The sequence below is a fragment of the Somniosus microcephalus genome, unplaced genomic scaffold (genome assembly GCF_052327205.1).
Source record: "Somniosus microcephalus isolate GS21.2 unplaced genomic scaffold, FLI_Smic_1.0 unresolved_chr2, whole genome shotgun sequence".
NCBI lineage: Eukaryota > Metazoa > Chordata > Chondrichthyes > Squaliformes > Somniosidae > Somniosus > Somniosus microcephalus.
In genome coordinates, this window is record NW_028225180.1 from 23,019,171 (window position 1) to 23,040,980 (window position 21,810).

General features: G+C 51.3%; 1 non-coding gene across 1 annotated transcript; it reads left to right on the forward strand.

The window, feature by feature from the left end:
- The first annotated feature begins 4,596 nt into the window (after window positions 1-4,596).
- trnat-ugu (transfer RNA threonine (anticodon UGU)) lies at window positions 4,597-4,669 on the forward strand. Its single transcript has one exon. It is a non-coding gene; the product is annotated as a tRNA-Thr (tRNA).
- The last annotated feature ends 17,141 nt before the right edge of the window (window positions 4,670-21,810 follow it).

Genomic DNA, 21,810 nt, shown 5'->3' on the forward strand with positions numbered 1-21,810 from the left:
GGATAGAGAGGGGGAAGGAAGAGAGAGTGTGGGGAAAGGGATAGAGAGAGGGGAAGGAGAGTGAGTGTGGGAAAGGGATAGAGAGGGGAAGGAGAGAGAATGTGGGGGAAAGAGATAGAGAGAGGGGAAGGAGAGAGAGTGTGGGGAAAGGGATAGAGAGAGGGGAAGGAGAGAGTGTGTGGGGAAAGGGATAGGGAGAGGGGAAGGAGAGAGAGTGTGGGGAAAGGGATAGAGAGAGGGGAAGGGGAGAGAGTGTGGGGAAAGGGATAGAGAGAGGGGAAGGAGAGAGAGTGTGGGGAAAGGGATAGAGAGAGGGGAAGGAGAATGTGGGGAAAGGGATAGAGAGAGGGGAAGGGGAAAGAATGTGGGGAAAGGGATAGAGAGAGGGGAAGGAGAGAATGTTGGGAAAGGGATAGAGAGGGGAAGGAGAGAGAGTGTGGGGAAAGGGATAGAGAGAGGGGAAGGAGAGAGAGTGTGGGGAAAGGGTTAGAGAGAGGGGAAGGGGAGAGAGTGTGGGGAAATGGATAGAGAGAGGGGAAGGTGAGAGAGTGTGGGGAAAGGGATAAGAGAGGGGAAGGAGATGGAGAGTTGGAAGGAGAGAGGCGGAATGGGAGACAAAGAGGGAAGCAAAGAGGAGAGAGGGAGAGAGAAAGAGAGAGGAGGTAGCGAAAGTGAGATAGAGAAAGAGAAATAGCGAGAGGGAAAGTGAGTGAGAGAGAAAGAGAGAGATAGAAAGGGAGTGACAGAAAGATAGAGAGAGAGTGGTAGAGACACAAAGAGGGAGAAATATAGAAAGAAGGAGGCAGAGAGACTGAGAGAGAGATGAGTGTAACTGAGTTGCCTTGGGACGTTTTAGTACGTGAAAGTTGCTCTATTGTTGTTGAGAGGTGACTATTGAAGAGACTGAGGCAGGTATTGGGGGATGAGATACAATCTGAGTGGTGAACTGCGCCCTGCCTCATTCTTCAAACACACAGCACTAACTGGAATGAGAAGCACTTCAGTGCAGGTGGCTCCATAGCTCAGGGGTTAGAGCAGTAGTCTTATTATAAACCAGGGGTCGTGAATTCAAATCTCACTGGTGCCTCTGCAAATTTGTTAATTTACAGCATGTTTACTTTTAAGTATGAAACAGCTCCGAGACCAACACGAGAACAGGCTCTCTCTCCCTTACCAATCTCCATCTCTCTCCCTCCTTCCGTTCAATTCCCCTGTACTCCCCTCTTTGCCTGCCTCTCTCTCACCACATCTCTCCCCTTTTCTCTCTCACTCTGTCCTTTCCTCTTGGGAAGACTAGAAGGAGGAGGATGGGGAGAGAAGAGGTGAAGGGAAAGAGAGAGGGGAAGTGGACAGCTGGAAGGAGGGAGGCAGAAAGCGGTAAGGCAGCGTGAGGAGAGAAGAGAAAGAAGAGGGAGGAGAACGAGGGGAAAGGGAGAGAGAGGTGGGAGTTGGAGAGGGGGGATGCCGAGAGCGGCAAGGTGAGATAGAGCGAGGGGAAGGGGAGAAGGAGGGGGAAATGAGAGAGGGGAATCAGGGGAGACAAAGTGGGAAGAGAGAGAAGGGGGAGGGAAGGAGATAGAGGCAATAGGGAGTGACAGAGTTAGAAGGGGAGGGAAGAGAAGAATGAAGGGAAGGAGATAGAGAGAGGGGAAGTGTCGGGGTTCGCGAAATTCCCCTATTTTCCTTGAAGATCGGGAAATATTGGTCCACATCGTGGTTGAAGAATTATGTGTTTTGAATTGCCTCTGGGTTGGATCAATGTTTTTAAAGCATACTCAGAGCCACGAAAGACTGCTCTGAGATGGACAGCACGTGGACAACACCAGAATCGAGGGGTTCTGTGGAAATATTCGCACACATTAAGACAGTACATTTGATTTGAATTTGTGCCCTTGAGCCTGGTGAATCACAAAAAGGTTTCCAAATGGCCGTCAGAAAGCATTGGCTTGGAAAAGCAGCTTGTACAGCTTGTAATGTGTCTGTGTGAAAGACCTGTCAATCAAACCAGGGAGTTTCCCTTTTGTGGAGAGGCAAGGTTTGTTTATATGAAACTGCAGGATGTTGATTTACTTCAGGGATTAGCCCACTTGAACCGAAACCGCAGAACAATTGGCTTCTATTTACACAGAAATCCAAACCCATTCAAAGCACTTACACACAATAGATACATCTAAACTCAGGAAAAGGACTTTTGATATGCAACAGTTCAGGAATGAATGGGTTTTTGAATCACCCAATTCTAAACAATAAGGCAGTTGGATTCCCTTTTGTTTTAGCCCAGGTGAACTCCGGATGTGGGCGGGTACACTTCGGCCCCAGAGTGCAGACACATTAAATCACTCACTTTGAATCAGCCAGTCATGGCTTTCTTTTGTGTATTGGAACTTTTGGGCGCGAATTTTGCACACAGACCTTTTCAGCGCCAAACAGGAGTTGGCAGGATATAAAAGATAGCTCCTGAGAAGCTATCTCTCTCTCTTACTTCGCTGGACCACAGGTGAGCAGGGTTTCTGACTCCTCAGCAAGGCCAACTAGTCAGGAGTTAGGGGGGGGGGGTGATTTAGGGGAAATTGCTAAGATTGTTTAATCAACATTGTAGCCATCAATCCCTCATTTTTGCCGTCTGCCTTCCCCCATTTAAGCAATTTTACTGTAATTACTGTGTTCATGTGGTATAGTTTAAATTTGATTACAGTTTCTTTAGGTTAATAAAGTTTGACTTTCTCACACCCAGACCAGTTGTCTGCTTTTAATATATCATTAATTATAAGTCCTTCAGTCAGAACTGGAAGGTGGGGTAGCGATTCGAAACCGCTGTTTGAATTGGTTTAAGGGTAGCAGGCAAAGGCTGCTGACCAGGTAAATTACCGTAAACCAGGTAAAAGGTTGGAATTGGTCAGGGTGTGGGCAAAGCTGCCTGACCAGGCAAATTACCGTAAACCAGTTAAAAGATGCCCCCCTACAGAAGGAGAGAGGTGGAAGGGGGCAAGAGACAGAGTGAGAAGGGGAGAGAGCGGGAAAGTGGAGAGTGTGAGAGAATAGATGAGAGAAGGGAGGATGGATGAAGAGCAATGAGACTGAGGAAGGGTGAAGGGGAGAGAGAGTAAAAGTAACAGAGAGGGAGAGAGAAAGAGAGAGAAAGTGAGAGTGCCACAGAGAAAAAGAGGAAGAGCTAGAAAGGGACAGAGAGTGACAGAAAGATAGAGAGAGAGTGGTGGAGACACAACGAGGGAGAAATATAGAAAGAAGGAGGCAGAGAGACTGAGAGAGAGATAAAGTGTAACTGAGTTGCCTTGGGACGTTTTAGTACGTGAAAGTTGCTCTATTGTTGTTGAGAGGCGACTATTGAAGAGCCTGAGGCAGGTATCGGGGGATGAGACACAAACTGAGTGGTGAACTGCGCCCTGCCTCATTCTTCAAACACACAGCACTAACTGGAATGAGAAACACTCCAGTGCAGGTGGCTCCATAGCTCAGGGGTTAGAGCACTGGTCTTGTTAAACCAGGGGTTGTGAGTTCAAATCTCACTGGGGCCTCTGCAAATTTGTTAATTCACAGCATGCTTACTTTTAAGTATGAAAAAGCTCTGAGGCCAACACAAGAACAGGCTCTCTCGCCCTTCCCAATCTCCACCTCTCCTTCCGTTCAATTCCCCCTCTTTGCGTCTCTCTCTCACCTCCCATTCACCTCTTCTCTCTACACTTTCCCCTCTCTCTCACCACTTCCCTTCCTCCTACTCTCTCCACTTTCCTCTCTCTTTCCCCCTCTCACTCTTTCTTTTCCTCTTGGGGAGAGTAGAAGGAGGATGGGGAGAGAAGAGGCGAAAGGGAGAGAGTGTGTAGGGGAGAGAGAAAAGGGAAGGAGATAAAGAGGGGAAATGGGAGGCGGGAAGCGGTAAGACAGCGTGAAAAGAGGAGAGAGGGAGAGAAGATGAATGAGGGGAAAGGGAGAGAGAGAGGCGGATGGAGGAAGTGGGAGTTGGAGAGGGGGGATGCCGAGAGCGGGAAGGTGAGATTAGAGCGAGGGGAAGGGGAGAGAGAGGCAGGTGGAGGAGGGGGAAATGAGAGAGGGGAAACAGGAGAGACGAAGAGAGAGAAGGGGAGGGAAGGAGATAGAGGGAAGAGGGAGTGACAGAGTTAGAAGGGGGGAGGGATGGAGAGAGGTGGAAGGGAGCAAGAGACAGGGAGAGAATGGGAAAGTGCGAGAGAATAGATGAGAGAACGGCGGATGGAGGAAGAGCAATGAGACTGAGGAAGGGTGAAGGGGAGAGAGAGAGTGAAATAGAGAGAAAGTGAGAGAGTGACAGAGAAAAAGAGAAAGAGGTAGAAAGGGAGTGACAGAAAGATAGAGAGAGAGTGGTAGAGACACAAAGAGGGAGAAATATAGAAGAAAGGAGGCAGAGAGGGATAGAGTGTAACTGAGTTGCCTTGGGATGTTTTAGTACGTGAAAGTTGCTCTATTGTTGTTGAGAGGTGACTATTGAAGAGCCTGAGGCAGGTATCAGGGGATGAGACACAATCTGAGTGGTGAACTGCGCCCTGCCTCATTCTTCAAACGCACAGCACTAACTGGAATGAAAAGCAACCCAATGCATGTGACTCCATAGCTCAGGGGTTAGAGCACTGGTCTTGTAAATCAGGGGTCGTGAGTTCAAATCTCACTGGTGCCTATGCAAATTTGTTAATTCACAGTGTGAGCCACACAGGAATTCCAAACAACTGTACATAATTCCCTTTAGTGATGTGTTAACTACAGACTGAATCTGTACCATTGTATATACTGTTTGCATGTGCAGAACATGGTCCTTTTAAGAGCGCAAGCAAACATGATGATGTCATACTGCTAATCATGTGATCACCCAAAGGTGGGAAAAATGTGATGACATCATGATGCCATCCACAGGACCGCCCTGGTAGTCCTCGTGGTGCTTCAGAACTGCATTCATAGTTCTCTTGCATCAATCTGTTTAAACTCATTAGTTTGACATTAAAAACCTTTTTGATTGATTGCCTGCATTGGACTCAATCTCTAGATAGGAATTTGACCATTCCTACATTGGTGACCATGACTTTTGTGAACGGATTTCGCGAAAGGAACACAGCATGGAGGCAAACGCCATTTTGTTGAAGCACCGCAGTTCTGGGAGCAACAAGCGACCTCGTGGTTCATCCAAGTTGAAGCCCAGTTCGCCCTGAGAGGCATCGTTGCGATCAGACCCGATACTTATACGTGGTCTCCACTCTCGACGACTCTGCTGCCTCGCGGATCATCAGTCTTCTCGAGAATCCACCTACTGACCGCACGTATGAGACCCTCAAGGCGCGGTTGCGACAGGTTTTCGGGCTCACGAAATCGGAGCACGCCCGGCGTCTGCTCGCTATGCCCGGGATCAGGGACTCCAAATCTTCCGAGCTGATGAGACAGATGCTCACACTCCTCGGCTCCGAACCGCAATGCTTTCTCTTCAGAGAGTTATTCCTCAGCCAATTATTGGAGCAGGTGCAAGCGGCCTTGGCGAGATCCGAGGTCAAAGACTGCGCAATGCTCGCTGCTGAAGCAGACAAAATATTCGCAGTTACGCAACAGCACTGCGCTGCCACAAGGCGCCCATCCCCACAGCCGCCGCCCCAGCTCCTCAGCCCGTGGGGCTGTGCTTCTACCACACGCGGTTTGCCGCGAAGACGAGATGTTGCCACCCTCCCTGCAGCTTCTCTCAAATAAAACCAACTCCGTCCAATGAAGAACGGGTCTAACGGGCGCCCCGCGGCCGCGATGGCAATCAGCAATGCAGGCAAGCTGCTCTTCATCACAGATGCCATCTCCGGTCGTCGGTTCCTGTGCGACACCGAGGCGCAGTACAGCATTCTACCCGCGTCAGCTCTTGATGTACAGGCTGGGAAGCACGGCCTCCCCCTTGATATACCTATCAATTCGTCCAATAAAAAGCGACGAGTTAGGAACGTAACTAAAGGTTTTTATTGACTAAATAACAGAGCCCACCCTCGTGGGTGATCGGGTCCAACAAGGAGGAATACCAGCCAGTCGACTACCTTTATACCTGGGCAGGTAGGTGGAGCCATGGGCGGAGTCGGAGGTGGTCAGCCCAGGTATAACAGCGCGACAAGAGGCGACCTCGTATCGTGATACAACAGTGATAACGGTGATAACAATACAACAGTGATAACTATAGTGTAACGATAAAAGTGGTTTACCACATTCACCCCTTGTTTAGATTTGAGTCCGGCGGGGTGAAGTGTACTACCAGTTCTGGTATGTCAGTCTGTCCGGAGGCCTCGTAAGCCTCTCCGATCGTCGCAGCGGCGGTGCTGCATTATCCGGTGTTAGTGCTGGTGTCTGCGTGGTCGGCGAAGGCTCGTGGGGTTCCGGCATGCCGTCTACCTGGGCTGGAATTGGGGGGGTGGTGGGGGGGGGTAAAGGTGGTGTCTCCGGAGTGCCCGAGGGTGCGAGGTCTCGTAAGGAGACAGTGTCCTCCCGCCCGTCTGGGTAAGCCACGTAGGCGTACTGGGGGTTGGCGTGCAGGAGGTTCACCCTTTCGACCAGGGGGTCTGTTTTATGGGCCCTCACGTGCTTTCGCAGCAAGACGGGCCCCGGAGAGGTCAGCCAGGTTGGTAGAGTGGTTCCCGTAGTCGACTTCCTGGGGAAAACAAACATTCGTTCATGGGGGGTGGCGTTAACGGCAGTGCAAAGTAGTGACCGGATGGAGTGCAGCGCTGTCGGGAGGACTTCCTGCCAGCGGGAGGTTGGGAGGCCCTTAGACTTTAAGGCTAAGAGGACGGCCTTCCATACCGTCGCGTTCTCTCTTTCCACCTGGCCGTTCCCTTGGGGGTTGTAGCTGGTGGTCCTACTTGCTGCAATACCTCTCGCTAGTAGGAACTGACGGAGTTCCTCGCTCATGAAAGAGGAGCCCCGGTCACTATGTATATAGTTTGGGAACCCGAACAAGGCGAAGAGGTCGTTCAGGCATTTAATGACCGTGGTACTGGTCATGTCTGGGCAGGGGAAGGCAAAGGGGAAACGGGAGTACTCATCAACAATGTTGAGGAAGTACACATTACGGTCAGAGGACGGGAGGGGCCCCTTAAAGTCGATGCTCAGGCGCTCGAAGGGGCGGGTGGCCTTGATCAGGCTTGCTCTGTCCGGCCTAAAGAAGTGCGGTTTGCACTCGGCGCAGGTCTGGCAGTTCCTGGTTATGGTCCTGACCTCCTCGATGGAGTAGGGCAGGTTGCGGGCCTTAATGAAGTGGTAAAGTCTGGTGACCCCGGGGTGGCAGAGGTCGTTGTGGAGGGTCTGAAGTCTATCACTTTGCGCGCTGGCGCATGTAATTCGTGACAGAGCATCGGGGGGTTCGTTCAGCTTACCTGGCCGGTACAAGATATCATAATCGTAGGTGGAGAGCTCGATTCTCCACCTCAAGATCTTGTCATTCTTGATTTTGCCCCTCAGCTTGTTATTAAACATAAAAGCGACCGAACGTTGGTCGGTAAGGAGGGTAAATCGTTTGCCTGCCAGGTAGTGCCTCCAGCGTCGAACCGCCTCCACAATCGCCTGGGCCTCCTTCTCGACCGACGAGTGTCGGATCTCAGGGCCCTGTAGGGTCCTTGAGAAGAAGGCCACCGGTCTCCCCTCCTGGTTAAGGGTGGCGGCTAGGGCGAAGTCGGATGCATCGCTCTCGACTTGGAAGGGGATGGACTCATCCACTGCGTGCATAGTGGCCTTGGCAATGTCTCCCTTAATGAGGGAGAAGGCTGCGCACGCTTCCTCCGTAAGGGGGAAGGATGTGGACTTCATGAGTGGTCTGGCTTTGTCCGCATAATTGGGCACCCATTGGGCATAGTAGGCGAAGAGCCCCAGGGTTCTCTTAAGTGCCTTAGGGCAGTGGGGGAGGGGTAGCTCCATGAGGGGGCGCATTCTTTCGGGGTCGGGGCCGATGAGTCCGTTCTCTACTACACAGCCAAGGATGGCAAGGCGCGAGGTGTTAAACACACATTTCTCCTTATTGTAGGTGAGGTTCAGCCGTTGGGCTGTACGGAGGAATTTCTCCAGATTCACGTCGTGGTCCTGCCGGTCGCGGCCGCAGATGGTGACGTTATCTAGGTAGGGGAATGTGGCCTGCAGTCCGTTCTGGTCAACCATCCGGTCCATCTCCCTTTGGAAGACCGAGACCCCGTTGGTGACACCGAAGGGGACCCTAAGGAAGTGGTATAGGCGCCCATTCGCCTCGAAGGCGGTGTACTGGCGGTCCTCGGGGTGGATAGGGAGTTGGTGGTAGGCCGACTTAAGGTCGATGGTCGAGAATACGCGGTATTGTGCAATCTGATTGACCATGTCAGATATGCGGGGAAGGGGGTATGCGTCCAGCTGGGTGTATCTGTTTATGGTCTGGCTGTAGTCGATGACCAGGCGATTTTTATCGCCGGTCTTAACGACCACGACCTGGGCACGCCAGGGGCTGTTGCTCCCCTCGATGATGCCCTCCTTCAGGAGACGCTGCACCTCAGAGCTAATGAAAGCTCTGTCCCCAGCGCTGTACCGCCTGCTCTTGGTAGCGACGGGTTTGCAGTCGGGGGTGAGGTTAGCGAACAGGGAAGGTGGCGGCACCTTGAGGGTGGATAGGCTGCAGGTGTTACGCGGTGGGCGGTTTAACCTTCGCTGGTTGTCGACTGTGAGTTGGGGGAGGGGTCCACCGTATGCTAGGGTTACACTTTGGAGGTGGGATTGGAAGTCCAGCCCTAGTAGGACGGCAGTGCAGAGCTGGGGGAGGACGAGGAGTTTAAAGTTTTTATACTCTGTACCCTTAACCGACAAGGTCACAGCACAGTAGCCGCTAATGTCCGTGGCGTGGGACCTCGATGCCATCGAGATTCGGTTGCGCATTGGCAGGACAGGGAGGGAGTAGTGGCTCACCGTGTCTGGGTGGATGAAGCTCTCCGTGCTTCCGCTGTCGAACAGGCAGGTCGTGGCGTGGCCGTTTACTTTGATGTCCATCATCGACTTGGACAGGTGGTGTGGGCGGGCTTGATCCAGAGTGACGGAGGCTAGCGTGTAGGTAAGCGAGTCGTTGTCGTCTGCGGGCGAGGTGGTCGTCGGGTCCGGGGGCCCGGTGGCAGTCGGGCGTGGTGGGTAAAATGGCGTCTCCCACGAGGTAGGACAAAATGGCGGAGAAGATGGCTGCCCCCATAACTCACATGAGGCACTATTGGGGTCGGTTGCCTTGATCAAAGATGGCCGCCCCCATGACTCACGTGTGGGGATACTGGCCTCAGTTGCCGTGAAAGAAGATGGCCGCCCCCACAGTTCGCATGAGGCACTGCTGGCCTCTGAAGATCCGCTCCTGCAGGCCTTAGAGAAATGGCCTTTCTTCCTGCAGGTTGTGCAGGTAGAGTTCCTGGCTGGGCAGCGCGACCTCGGGTGCTTCTCCTGGCCGCAAAAGAAGCAGCCGGCGGCCCGATCGCGGGTGCCCGATGTCGGAGCCGGTACCGGGGGTGGCGGGCCCGGTCGGGTCCGGGACGCCGACGCTGAGGTAGGTCCCGGGGGCGGCGCTGCGAAGGGTATTGCGGTAGGGGTCGGGCCCGAGTCCCAGGGTCGCGAGCAGTACCTGGAAAACGCCTCCTGGTCCTGATGGGCCACCTCCAGGGAGAGAGCGAGGGCTTCAGCTTTGTCCAGGTCGAGGTCTTTAGCTTCAAGCAGTCTTTGCCGTGAGTAGTCGGACCGTAGGCCTTTCACAAAGGCATCGCGGATATTATCTTCCGTATTTTCAACAGCCGTCACCGCTTTAAAGTCACAGTTCCTGCCGAGTGCTCTTAGCGCCCGTAAAAATTCAGCTACAGACTCTCCTGGCTGTTGCGGGCGGGATCTTAGGAGGTGCCTGGTGTACATGTAATTTACCGGGCTGCGGTACTGCTGTTTCAGTAGGTTGATAGCGGCCTCGTACGTAGTCGTGTCCTGTATGAGTGCGTATACTCTCGGGCTCGCTTGGGCGTTCAGAAGTCTTAGTTTGGATCTCTGCGGGGCGCCGGATTCTTCCAGGTAGGATTCGAAGCAGTCCAGCCAGTGTTTGAAGTTGAGGGCTGCGTTTGCTGCCTGTGGGTTTAGATCCAGGTACGGTGGTTTGAGGGCTTGCAGCCAAGCCGGCTGGTGTGGCTGTGCTTCTGGGAGGGCTTCTGGCTGGCCAGTAGTAGACATCTTTAAAATTTAGTCAATAAAATTGATATACCTATCAATTCGTCCAATAAAAAGCGACGAGTTAGGAACGTAACTAAAGGTTTTTATTGACTAAATAACAGAGCCCACCCTCGTGGGTGATCGGGTCCAACAAGGAGGAATACCAGCCAGTCGACTACCTTTATACCTGGGCAGGTAGGTGGAGCCATGGGCGGAGTCGGAGGTGGTCAGCCCAGGTATAACAGCGCGACAAGAGGCGACCTCGTATCGTGATACAACAGTGATAACGGTGATAACAATACAACAGTGATAACTATAGTGTAACGATAAAAGTGGTTTACCACACCCCTCGAAGCGATTAATGGCGGTGCTATTCAGACCTTCGGTAGACGGTGGGTCCAGGTGTGTTTAGGCAGCCAACGGTTTTTCGGGGAATTCGTTACGGCCATTCTCGGTGCAGATTTCCTGTGCGCCAACGGCCTCCTGGTCGATGTAAGGAACTGACGGCTGATCAACGCGGCCACGTTTCACTCTATCCATTGCCACCGTAGTAACACCATGTCACGCACCGTCTCCTGCGCTTTCCCGACTCCGGATGAGTTCGCTCACCTGCTGGGCGAATTTCCAGACCTGACCAGGCCCACGTTCTCCTCCACGGCCACGAAACATGGTGTGGAACACCACATCAGCACCACCGGCACCCCGGTCCACGCGCGGGCCCGACGCCTCGAACCTGGCAAGCTAGCGGTCGCGAAGGCGGAGTTCGCAACGATGGAGCATTTAGGGATTATTCGCATGTCGAATAGTCCCTGGTCTTTGCCTCTTCACATCGTACTGAAACATGGCGGTGGATGGCAGCCCTGCAGCGACTATTGGTGCCTAAACGACGCCACCACTCCTGATCGATACCCGATCCCCCACATCCAAGATTTCTCTGCCCATTTGGCAGGAAACACCGTTTTTCCCAAGGTTGACCTTGTCCGGGGCTACCACCAGGTCCCGGTGCACCCGCAAGACATCCAGAAGACCGCAGTCATCACCCCTTTCGCTCTCTTTGAATTTTTAAGGATGCCGTTTGGGTTGAAGAATGCCGCCCAGGCATTCCAGCGCCCATGGACTCCATGCTGCGGGACCTCAAGTTCCTCTTCGTCTACTTAGACGACATTCTCATTGCCAGTCCAAATAAGGAGGAACACATCTCTCACCTCCGCATCCTCTTTCGACGCCTCAGCCAACATGGCCTGATTATCAACCCAGCCAAGTGTCAGTTTGGTCTGCACCAAATCGATTTCCTGGGACATCGCATTACCTCAGAGGGAGCGGTTCCTTTGCAAGCAAAGGTAGAGGCGGTGACCTCCTTTCCACGCCCGCAGAACACAAAGGCCCTACAGGAATTCCTCGGCATGGTAAACTTTTACCACCGTTTCGTGCCTAAGGCAGCACTATTCATGCAGCCCCTGTACGAGGCCCTCAAGGGCAAGTCTGGCAAGGATCTGGTAAGCTGGACGGTTGACATGGACCGGGCATTCATCAACACCAAGCATGCCTTAGCCAACGTGACCATGTTGGCACACCCGCTACCAGGAGCCACCATCTCCCTCACCACCGACGCATCAGATTACACAATCGGCACCATTCAGGAGCAGTGGGTGAATGGGACGTGGCAGCCGTTGGCACTCTTCAGCTGTCAACTGCGGCGTAACGAGCGGGCGTACAGCACTTTCGACAGGGAGCTACTAGCCCTTTTTCTGGCCATCCGCCATTTCCGGTTCTTGTTGGAAGGACGTCCTTTCACAGCCTTCGTCGACCACAAGCCACTGACGTTTGCCATGGCCAAGACCGCCGAACCGTGGTCATCTCGACAACAACGTCAGCTGACATGCATCTCTGAATTTACCACAGACATTCAGCACGTGGCCGGTAAAGACAACCTGGTGGCAGATTGCCTCTCCCGCGCGACCGTGCATGCGGTCCAGCTGGGCATCGACTACGTCCTCATGGCAGCAGACCAAGTCTCAGACCCAGAAGTGCAGGCTTACCGCACCAACACCACTTGCCTCCAGTTGGCCGACGTCAGGTTCCATTCAGCTGGTACCACGTTGCTGTGTGACGTCTCTGTTCGGGACCCTCGCCCTATTGTGCCGGTCGCCTGGTGCCGCAAGGTGTTTGACGCCGTACATGGGTTGTCACACCCGGGAATGAAGGCGTCTCAGTAGCTAATGTCTTCTAAGTTCGTTTGTGGGGGCATGCATAAAGATGTCCGCGACTGGGCTAACACCTGCGTGGTATTCCAAAAGGCCAAGGTTCAGCGCCACATCAAGTCTTCATTGGCCACCTTTGCAGTTCCTGAGTGACGGTTTGACCACGTCAATGTGGACCTGGTAGGACCACTTCCACCTTCCCATGGTTTGACGCACATCCTGACCATAGTAGATCGCACCACCAGATGGCCAGAGGCGGTTCCCCTGTCACCTACTACTTCGGCGGATGTGGCCTTCATGGGTCACCCGGTTTGGAGTGCCTGCAGACATCTCTTCGGACTGGGGCCCGCAGTTTTCCTCTGAGCTCTGGAATGCGGTGGCTCAAGGACTCGGTGTCAAGTTACACCGCACCACAGCCTACCACCCACAAGTGAACGGTCTGTGCGAATGTTTTCACAGATCGCTTAAGGCCGCACTGAGGGCCAGCCTCCAAGACGCTGGATGGGCAGACAAGCTACCATGGGTCATGTTGGGCCTTCGCACAGCCCCCAAAGAAGGTCTTCACGCTTCCGTGGCAGAGCTCGTTTATGGTGAAGTAAGATATTAAAAATTGGATTTAATAAGGTAAAACAAACCAGGATTCATCTATAACACCAATATATAAAATGGAGGGAATAGGTTAATTTGTGCTCTGAGTTGAACAATAGAAGTCTGTAAAAATTGTATAAACCCAGATAAGGTTTAAACAGGACTATGGGTTAACTGCGGAGAGATTAAAACTGTCAAAACAACCCCTTAGAAAGAGGGAGAGATATATGGGTTCGGCCACGCGAGTCGACACCCTTGCACTTAAGGGTTTGTTAAGTGTGAAGCTCAATAGGGTTCTATTCTTTTAACTAACTAAAGTGTTTTTGCTCTGTAGAAATAATTCAAGAGAGAGAGACAGAAAGTCTGCGGAGTGCCCGCTTTGGAAAGATCTACTATCTTAGAGAAATACTTAGAAAGACCAAGCCATCTGACAACAGCAAATGGACGATCGTAAAGTAATAAAATTGAGGCCCAGGTCATGAGAAAGTAACAAGACCAACTGATAACGAAATGTGAGATTTGTAAGCGACTAGAAGAATGGAATGTCATGGTTTTATAATTACAATTTAACTATAATTCTGTATATGTTAATAAGCTTATCCCCGCCTTTAGGGCAGGGCCTTAATTTTTGTATAACTGTGTGAACCTCAAGAGATTCGGTGGAGTTGGAGCCTTGTGTTGGGACGCAAGAGCCATAGCTCCCCAGGCCTGAATAAACCGTTTTTACTTCAATTATTGGGTCTGTCTTTCTTACAACAAGCCAGTGTTGTCGACTGTGTATATCACTCAGTCCACACTTTGGGGGCTTACATCAATTGGCGACGAGGATGGGATGTGCGTTCTGAACCAGACTCTCGGACAGCATTAACCTAAGACGGATGAGTATGTTTTAATTACCACCTGTAAAATTAGGGGTTAATCACTGGCGAGACGGTGAGTCAGAATTGACGTATAAAAGAACTATAAAAAGAAAGACACCCTTAATTGAAGGCGGTTAAAAAGATAGGGATAAGGTGTTCCCTAAGCCGTATAGCGGCGAACCGACGGGGCGGAAAACCCTGGGAGGCAGAGAAGTCCTCATTTAGCCGTAGGTAGGTGAACCGACGGGGCGGAAAACCCTGGGAGGCAGAGAAGTCCTCATTTAGCCGTAGGTAGGCGAACCGACAGGGGCGGAAAGACCCCTACCCCGGGGAGGCGGGAAATCCTCTTTATCCGTGAGACGGCGAAATCTCAACAATTGAATGAATGGGTGCACCGTGGTGAGTGAATGAGATAAAACCCTGCGGTCATAAGGAGGTGAGAACGGACAAGGGTGAGGTCTGTCCCCAGCACCTAGCCTGAGCCTGAATTAAGAGGACAGTAGTCCCACGTGACGGCCAGGATCAAGTAGGACGCCGGGAGCTACAGACCCCACAGTACTAAAACCTCGGGACTAAAGGGTTGGTGTGTGTCTAACGAAACGAAGTGACTAATAGAAAGCAAGAAACTAACGAAGGTGACGCTATAGTGGCGAACAACGTAGCGTACAAACCTAATTCTTCAACATCATGAATTACGCGTGAAACGTAGCCGATAGTATGACTAAAAGGGTGACCGAAGCTTCCCTGGGGGAAATATGGGGAGACCCGGGAACTGCAACGCGCTACGTCTTTGACAAAAGCAAAAGCCTCATAGAGAAAATGAAGAAGGCAGGGTGGGACCCGGACGATAAACCAGAGGTACAGAGAGACTGGTGGAAGAAACAGACAAAGGATAAATTAGAAAAGGCACACCTTATTGTAGCTGCATGCTATAATTGGGAATGCCTGTTCCAAAGAGAGAAGCATAAACACTACCCAGTAGCCGCGATAGCCCCTACCCCGGAGGACTCTCGGGAGAGCCTATACCCAGAGACCACGAGGCGGGGGACGACCGAAGGCCCTCCCCCGTATGTAGGACTCAGTTCGGGAGGTCAGGAAGCGGCTCCAATGGCACCGATAGCTTTGCAGTATACCCCAGCAGTCCAGGCAGTCCCGGCGGCAGGCGCGAACCCAGCAGTCCCAGCCAGACCGGCTACAACAGCGCTGATGTATACACCATTGAGCTTGCAAGATCGGGTAACGCTCCTCAATGACCTGCCAGCTTTGAGACACCGCCAGAATAATCAGGGGTTTTGGCACAAATTGCGCGAAATACGCATAAATCATGCCCTGCATAACATAGATATCGACCAATTGGTGCGAGCTAAATGCCCTGAAGAACAGTGGAGACTGGTAGCAGGAAATCACGGGAACGGTCTGTGGGCCACAGCAACGGGACAAACACTTCAGCAATTAAATCATGAATACGATCAATATAAGGCGGCGGTGGAGGCCGCTATGGGGCAAGCCCCCGTCAATTGGGCAGCTATAAGTGGAATCACACAAAAAAAGGGAGAAAGCGCCATCGATTATGGGAAACGAAAGTGGGCGGCCTTTGAGGGGAACTGTGGAATCCCGGGCCCCCTAAACAAAGACAACGCTTGCTTCCTGCAGACCTTTAAACAAGGATTAAGTTCGATGCATCAGAATGCAATAAAGATGGGGCTAGTGGTCCACAATACTTGGGATGATTTAATCCAGTGGGCGTGTGAAGTAGACAATCAGGCCCAAGAACAATCTAAACTAAAGATAGCTGTCCTAAAGACAGATAGCGACGAGGAAGGTGCAGTACACGTAGCGGCGTGTTACGGATGCGGGCAGGAGGGCCACATAAAAAAGGATTGCCAGAAGCAACAAAAGGAGGGAGGTAACCAGACATCACAGAAGCAGGAACCTTGCCATAATTGTGGGAGATCCGGACATAGGCAGCAACAGTGTTGGAGAAAAGGAGGAGGAATGACAGGTCAGGGACCCAAACAAGGAGGACAGCCGGGGTTTAACACTAGAGAGACTGCGACTAGTGAGGAGAACATGGCCAAATTGATTAAGAAGGGAATACAGGAGTGGGAAGATGAAAAGGAGCGACAGGAAAAGAGAAGAAAGAGTAGGAGGTCTAAAAGAGACGATTCGTCAGACGCCTCAGAAGGAGAGGACATAGAGGAATTGGCGAAGAAAGTAGAGAAACTGGTTAAGCAAATGAAAAAGGGTAGCGCCTGAAGGGTAGCGGCCCTCGGAAACCCGGCAAAGGGGGACCCGAGAATGTTTATTGGCGCGCTGATAGGGGGCCGACAGTGCGATATGCTGGTAGACACAGGGGCCTCGATATCTGTGACAAATTTGCCTTTGCCACGAACTAAGACGAGCATGTTTATTTCGGGCATAGGCGGAGTTAAAATTAAAGCATGGAAAAGTGAGACAATATTGTTAGACTTAGGGAAAATTGCTATACCAACAAGTTTTTGGATCTGTGAAAATGCTGAGGGAACCATTATGGGAATAGACATATTAAGGGAAGTGGGAGTTTTAATCGACCCCAAGCGGGACAAGCTGTTATGGCCAGATAATCATAAGGAGGAGAGGAATAAGTCCAAGGGACCCAAGACAGCGTGTGCCATCAGCGCTATCAAAGTGATAGACCCCAAGTGGGATGAAAAGGGGAGGTGGGAGGAATTGTGCCATCAATTCCCCGAAGTATGGGCCATACATAAGCAGGACTGCGGGCTGGTTAAAATGAATCCCGTTAGAGTCCCCGGACCATCCCACCGACCCCATAAACAATATCCACTCAAAACGGAGGCACAGATAGCTGTGCGGGGCATTGTATTGGAATTAGTTAAGCAGGGAATCTTGCGAGAAACAGTATCTGACACTAACTCTCCCGTGTGGCCCGTAAAGAAACCGGACACTTCATATCAACTCACAATCGATTATACGGCCCTGAATAAAGTAACTCCCAAAGAATATCCAATTGTGGCGAGTCCAGCCACTATCTTTAACGGTTTAAAGCCCGAGCATAAAATATTCACTGTGCTAGACATCGCAAACGGATTCTGGTCGATTCCTCTGCATGAGGAATCACAAGAAAAGTTTGTTTTTACCGTAGACAACAAGCAGTATACATGGACACGAGTTCCACAGGGATTCCATAATAGCCCCGCCATCTTTCATCGCCACATGGCTAAAGCTTTGGAAAACATAGATTTAGAGGAAGAAAACAGTACCCTCTTGCAGTATGTAGATGACCTCCTAATCGCATCTGACACCCACGAAGGGCATAGGGAGGCTTTAACAAAAGTTCTCTCAGCCCTGCGGGAGGCGGGGTTTAAGGCAAACCCTGCCAAAGCTCAGATCGGGAAATCAGAAGTCATGTACCTGGGGTATAGGGTCAGTATGGGAAAGAGGGCTATGCCAGAGGAAAGGAAAGAGGCAATCAGCCGAATGCCTAGACCCATAGATGTGAGAGGAGTACGACAGGTGCTCGGTCTCTTTAACTTCAGCAGGAACTTTATAGAGGGCTTTTCGCGCATGGCAGCACCCCTGTATGAATTAACAAAAGGGGGTAGGGCAGCGGAAGAACCCATTGAGTGGATGGCAATACAGGAAGAAGCATTCTCAAAGCTTAAACGCGCCTTAACCGCTGCACCCGCGCTAGGATTGCCGGACCAGAGAAGACCGTATCACATATTCTGTCATAACCATGACGGACATTATAGCGCCGTAGTAGCTCAGGAGCACGGAGGAAGTATGAGAGCGGTAGCCTATTACTCAACAAGGCGATCCCCCATCGTGGCAGGTATGCCCCGCTGTGTGGCCGCTATAGACTGCGCCAGATGGGCAGTACAAATCAGTGAACCAATCATAATGGCCGGAGAGATTGTGCTACACACCCAGCACACCCTGGTAGAACTACTAAATAAGGGACGATTAAAGTCTGTCTCGACCGCTCGGCGAGCAGCCTGGGAGGCGGTACTCTTACCCAGGAACAAGTCCGTGCAGATAGTCAGGGACATGAGGCAGAACCCCGCCTCCATGATGATCCTGGAAGGGGAGGACCACCAATGTATGAATGAGGAGGTGCCAGAGAATGATATAGATAGAATAAGGGAAATACCCCTGGCTGAGGCCGACTTAGAATTATACGTAGATGGATCCCGGAAGTACGTGCAGGGAAAGCCGAGGACAGGCTGGGCAGTGGTAGATGTGGATGGGACAGTGTTACAAGCAGGGACCCTCTCCGGGGATAACTCCGCCCAAGCAGCCGAACTGACCGCTCTAACGAAAGCCCTGAAGATGGCTGAGGGAAAAAGAGCCAATATATACACAGATAGCCGCTATGCCTTTGGGGTAGTGCATGACTACATGGCCTCCTGGAGTCGGAGGGGATATGTCACTTCTGGGGGAGCCCCCATCCAGCATTTAAACTTAGTAAAATCATTAGTGGAAGCTGCGCACGGGCCAATGGAAGTAGCCGTAGTAAAGGTCAAAGCACACACCAAAGGCAAGACCCCCCAAGAACAGGGAAACAGGGCAGCAGATTTAGCCGCCAAAGCCATGATTGAGGGGTCCTGTGCCTGCACAAAAGCAACAGACAGCGCCCCAGTACCCCTTGTGCCTGTCGAGTATAATATTGTCAAACTGCACCAAAACATACCAGAGACCGAATTAAAAATCTGGAAAGAGAAGGGGGCGGAGCAATCAAGGGATGGGGTCTGGAGAAAGGAAGGTCGGGTCTGTGCCCCCAGCTGCATTCAACAGGAACTAATGAGGTTGTATCATGGGCTGGCCCACACAGGAACCAGCCGAATGACAGATAACTTGAGCCGATGCTGGTGGTGGCCCGGACTCTCAAACAGTGTGAGAAAGTACTGCAAGGACTGCCACATCTGTGCACAATGCAATACCGGGAAGCCAGTGAAAGTAAAGTGGGGTAGACAGCCGAGGCCAAAGGGACCCTGGGAGAAAATACAAATTGACTTCACGGGACCCCTAATTAAGAGCAAAGGAAAGATGTATTGCTTGGTGATAATTGACCAGTTCACCCGGTGGGTGGAGGCTTTCGCCACCCGGAACTGTACGGCAAATACAGTAGCCCGGATCATGGCAGAAGAAATAATACCCAGGTGGGGAATCCCTTTACAAGTAGATTCAGATAATGGGACACACTTCACTGGCAAGGTAATGAAGGAAGCCTGTGCTCTGCTAGGAGTAAAACAGAGATTCCATATACCGTACCATCCGGAGAGTTCCGGGATGGTAGAGAGGATGAATCGGACACTTAAGCGATCCCTAACTAAAGCAATTGAAGAAACAGGACAAGGATGGGCAGAGCTGCTACCCGCGATTTTAATGAGACTGAGAGCTACACCAAATAGGATAACCGGATTAACCCCTTTTGAATTAATGACCGGACGGGCCATGGCCCTCCCCGAAGGAGTAGCCACCGGGGAGGGGGATGTAGGACCATTAAAAGACCGAATTGGTAGGTTCGTGAAACAACTGTGCACGGAACTACATGGGTTAAGACAGGAGGCCAGAGACCAGCAGATAATTAGGGACCTAGAAAAGGACGCAGAGGAACAAAAAAGGGTATTACCCGGGGTGGGAAGCCAGGTAATGTCTAAAATCCTACCGGTAAAACCGGGACTAAGGCTCCGGTGGGAAGGACCCTACGAGGTGCTAATGACCGGTGATACATGTGCATGTATAGATATACAGGGCACGGGAAAAGGGAGGTGGAAACACTGGACACAGCTGAAATTATATAAGGGAGCCAATGAGTAGTCCGGAAATTGTACTTTACAGCGAGAGCGAGGACTACCGGCTTAGAGTCCAGCAGGAGAGAGACGACCTCATATTCGCATTAGTAACGTCGTGCTGTGTGGTGGTAGTAGTATTCTTAGTAGTTTATATATTTAAATACCTCTGGGAAGTTAACCAGGAACAGAGGGGCGTGCCACCACCAGTGAACCAACCAGGAGAAAGGATAGAATTAGTGAGGATAAACTGAAACCTAGAATAAGTATAGCCACTCATTATAGGATTCCGAGGAACCGAAAGTCTTAGTATAAATTAAATGACTGTGGTATTGCGGTGCGCATGTTGGGGCGATATAGAGCCCGAAGTAGTAGGAATAATAGGATTGGATTAACCAATTGCTGGTGACGACCAGCCTTGTATTTTCACAGAACCTATCGGAGAAGAAACCAGAACGAAAGAGACAGCCAACAGGCAACAAACAGAATGATTACCTTTTTATTTTTTGGCCTTTTGAGCCTAAGGGCGCCCGACAATGTGGAAGGGAAATCCGCAAGCGCGGGGAACAGTTACCTGTACATGTCCTGGAAGTACGCCAGTCAGTTAAACCTCTCGAGTTGTTGGGTTTGCACCAGGATCCCAACACACTCAAAGGGAGGGATTCCCTTGGTAGCGGGCACGGGGTATGAGTATCCTGAATTAGTCGAGTGGCTGATCAGGCAGAACACAAGTTCCGGCAACTATTCCTGGTTAAACAACATGTGCACGAAGATGTGGAGGACAGCCGGATACTCAATGAACAGATTTGAGGGCTGGTACCTGACTTCTTTCGATGCAAACGAACCACCTCCCGCATTGATACTAGTGGGGGAGCACCGGGGAGGGTGGTGTCTAAACAAAACCAGGAGCAAGCGACAGTTTATGGGGTGGAGTCTTTGTGATAACTTCATTGAAGTAGAGGCAATCTCTAGGACCAGGAATGGAGTGGTCACTCCAGTAGGGGATCTTATTTCCCTAGATTGGACTAATGTGAGTAATAAAACCAGCGGAGGAAAGTGGGGCAAAGGAAAAACCGCACAGCATTCATGGAGGGACATATTCAGAGTCAATAAGACCGTACACGCCTATAATGGCACGTATTTTATATGCGGGGAGAGAGCATGCCCCTGGCTGCCACATGACTGGAGAGGATCATGCTACCTAGGCTTTGTACGGCCAGATGTAACCCACTATGGAACCCTAACCGACGCACAACAAGAGGTTCCGGTGGGCAGGAGCAAGCGGGCGGTACAAACCTGGGAAAAGGTTATGGCTATGATGTGGCCTTTCTATGGGGTACACAGGGCCCTTCATGAAATAGATCAATTAAATACATTATTGGAACAAGTGGCCAATGATACAGCCGGGATAGCCAGATCAATAAATGAGGAACTGGTGGCCACGCGCACTGTATCAATGCAGAACCGGATGGCCTTAGACTACTTATTAGCTAAAGAAGGAGGAACGTGTGCTCTAATAGGGCCATCATGCTGTACATGCATCCCAGATAACTCAGAAGAGATTGAAAATCTCGCCAATCACATCCAGGAGGTGGCCAGGAAAACTAGAGGCTCCCCCACTTCCTCATATTTTGACAATTGGGGATCAGGATGGTCGGGGACTTTGGGCGCCTCGGTGGTACAAGGCATAATGATATTCCTCTTGATTGTTATTCTGATATATTGTGTATTTTTATTTCTCCAGTGCCTTTGTGCCAGAATGAGTAAGGCCGAAATTGGTGCGGTGAAGGAAGTAGAGCCTGAGGAGGGGCAGGTAGCGATGTTAAGAATGGACAACTCCCCTGCCTCTCCAAGGCAAATGGTGTAAGACGCGATGGGAAGCGACTGAAATTATGTGGGATTAATTGGGCATGGTAATTAAAGACCGGGCCGGCCAACCATAAGATGGAGGTGGCAGAAGGAGGGTGGCAGAAGGAGGGTGGTGAATGAGGACTGGTGTGTGATGACAGTCTCGAATTGGCACGTCACACACCCCACGTGGGAATGAGGGACAGGCTTGAGCAGGAAAGCCTCAACCATTAGTGTAGGGTCTAAGGGGCCCCGGGAATGGTTACACCGGACGGAGTGCATAAAGGAAAGCCCACCCTAAAGGAAAGACCACCGTAAAGGAAAGACCACCATACCACA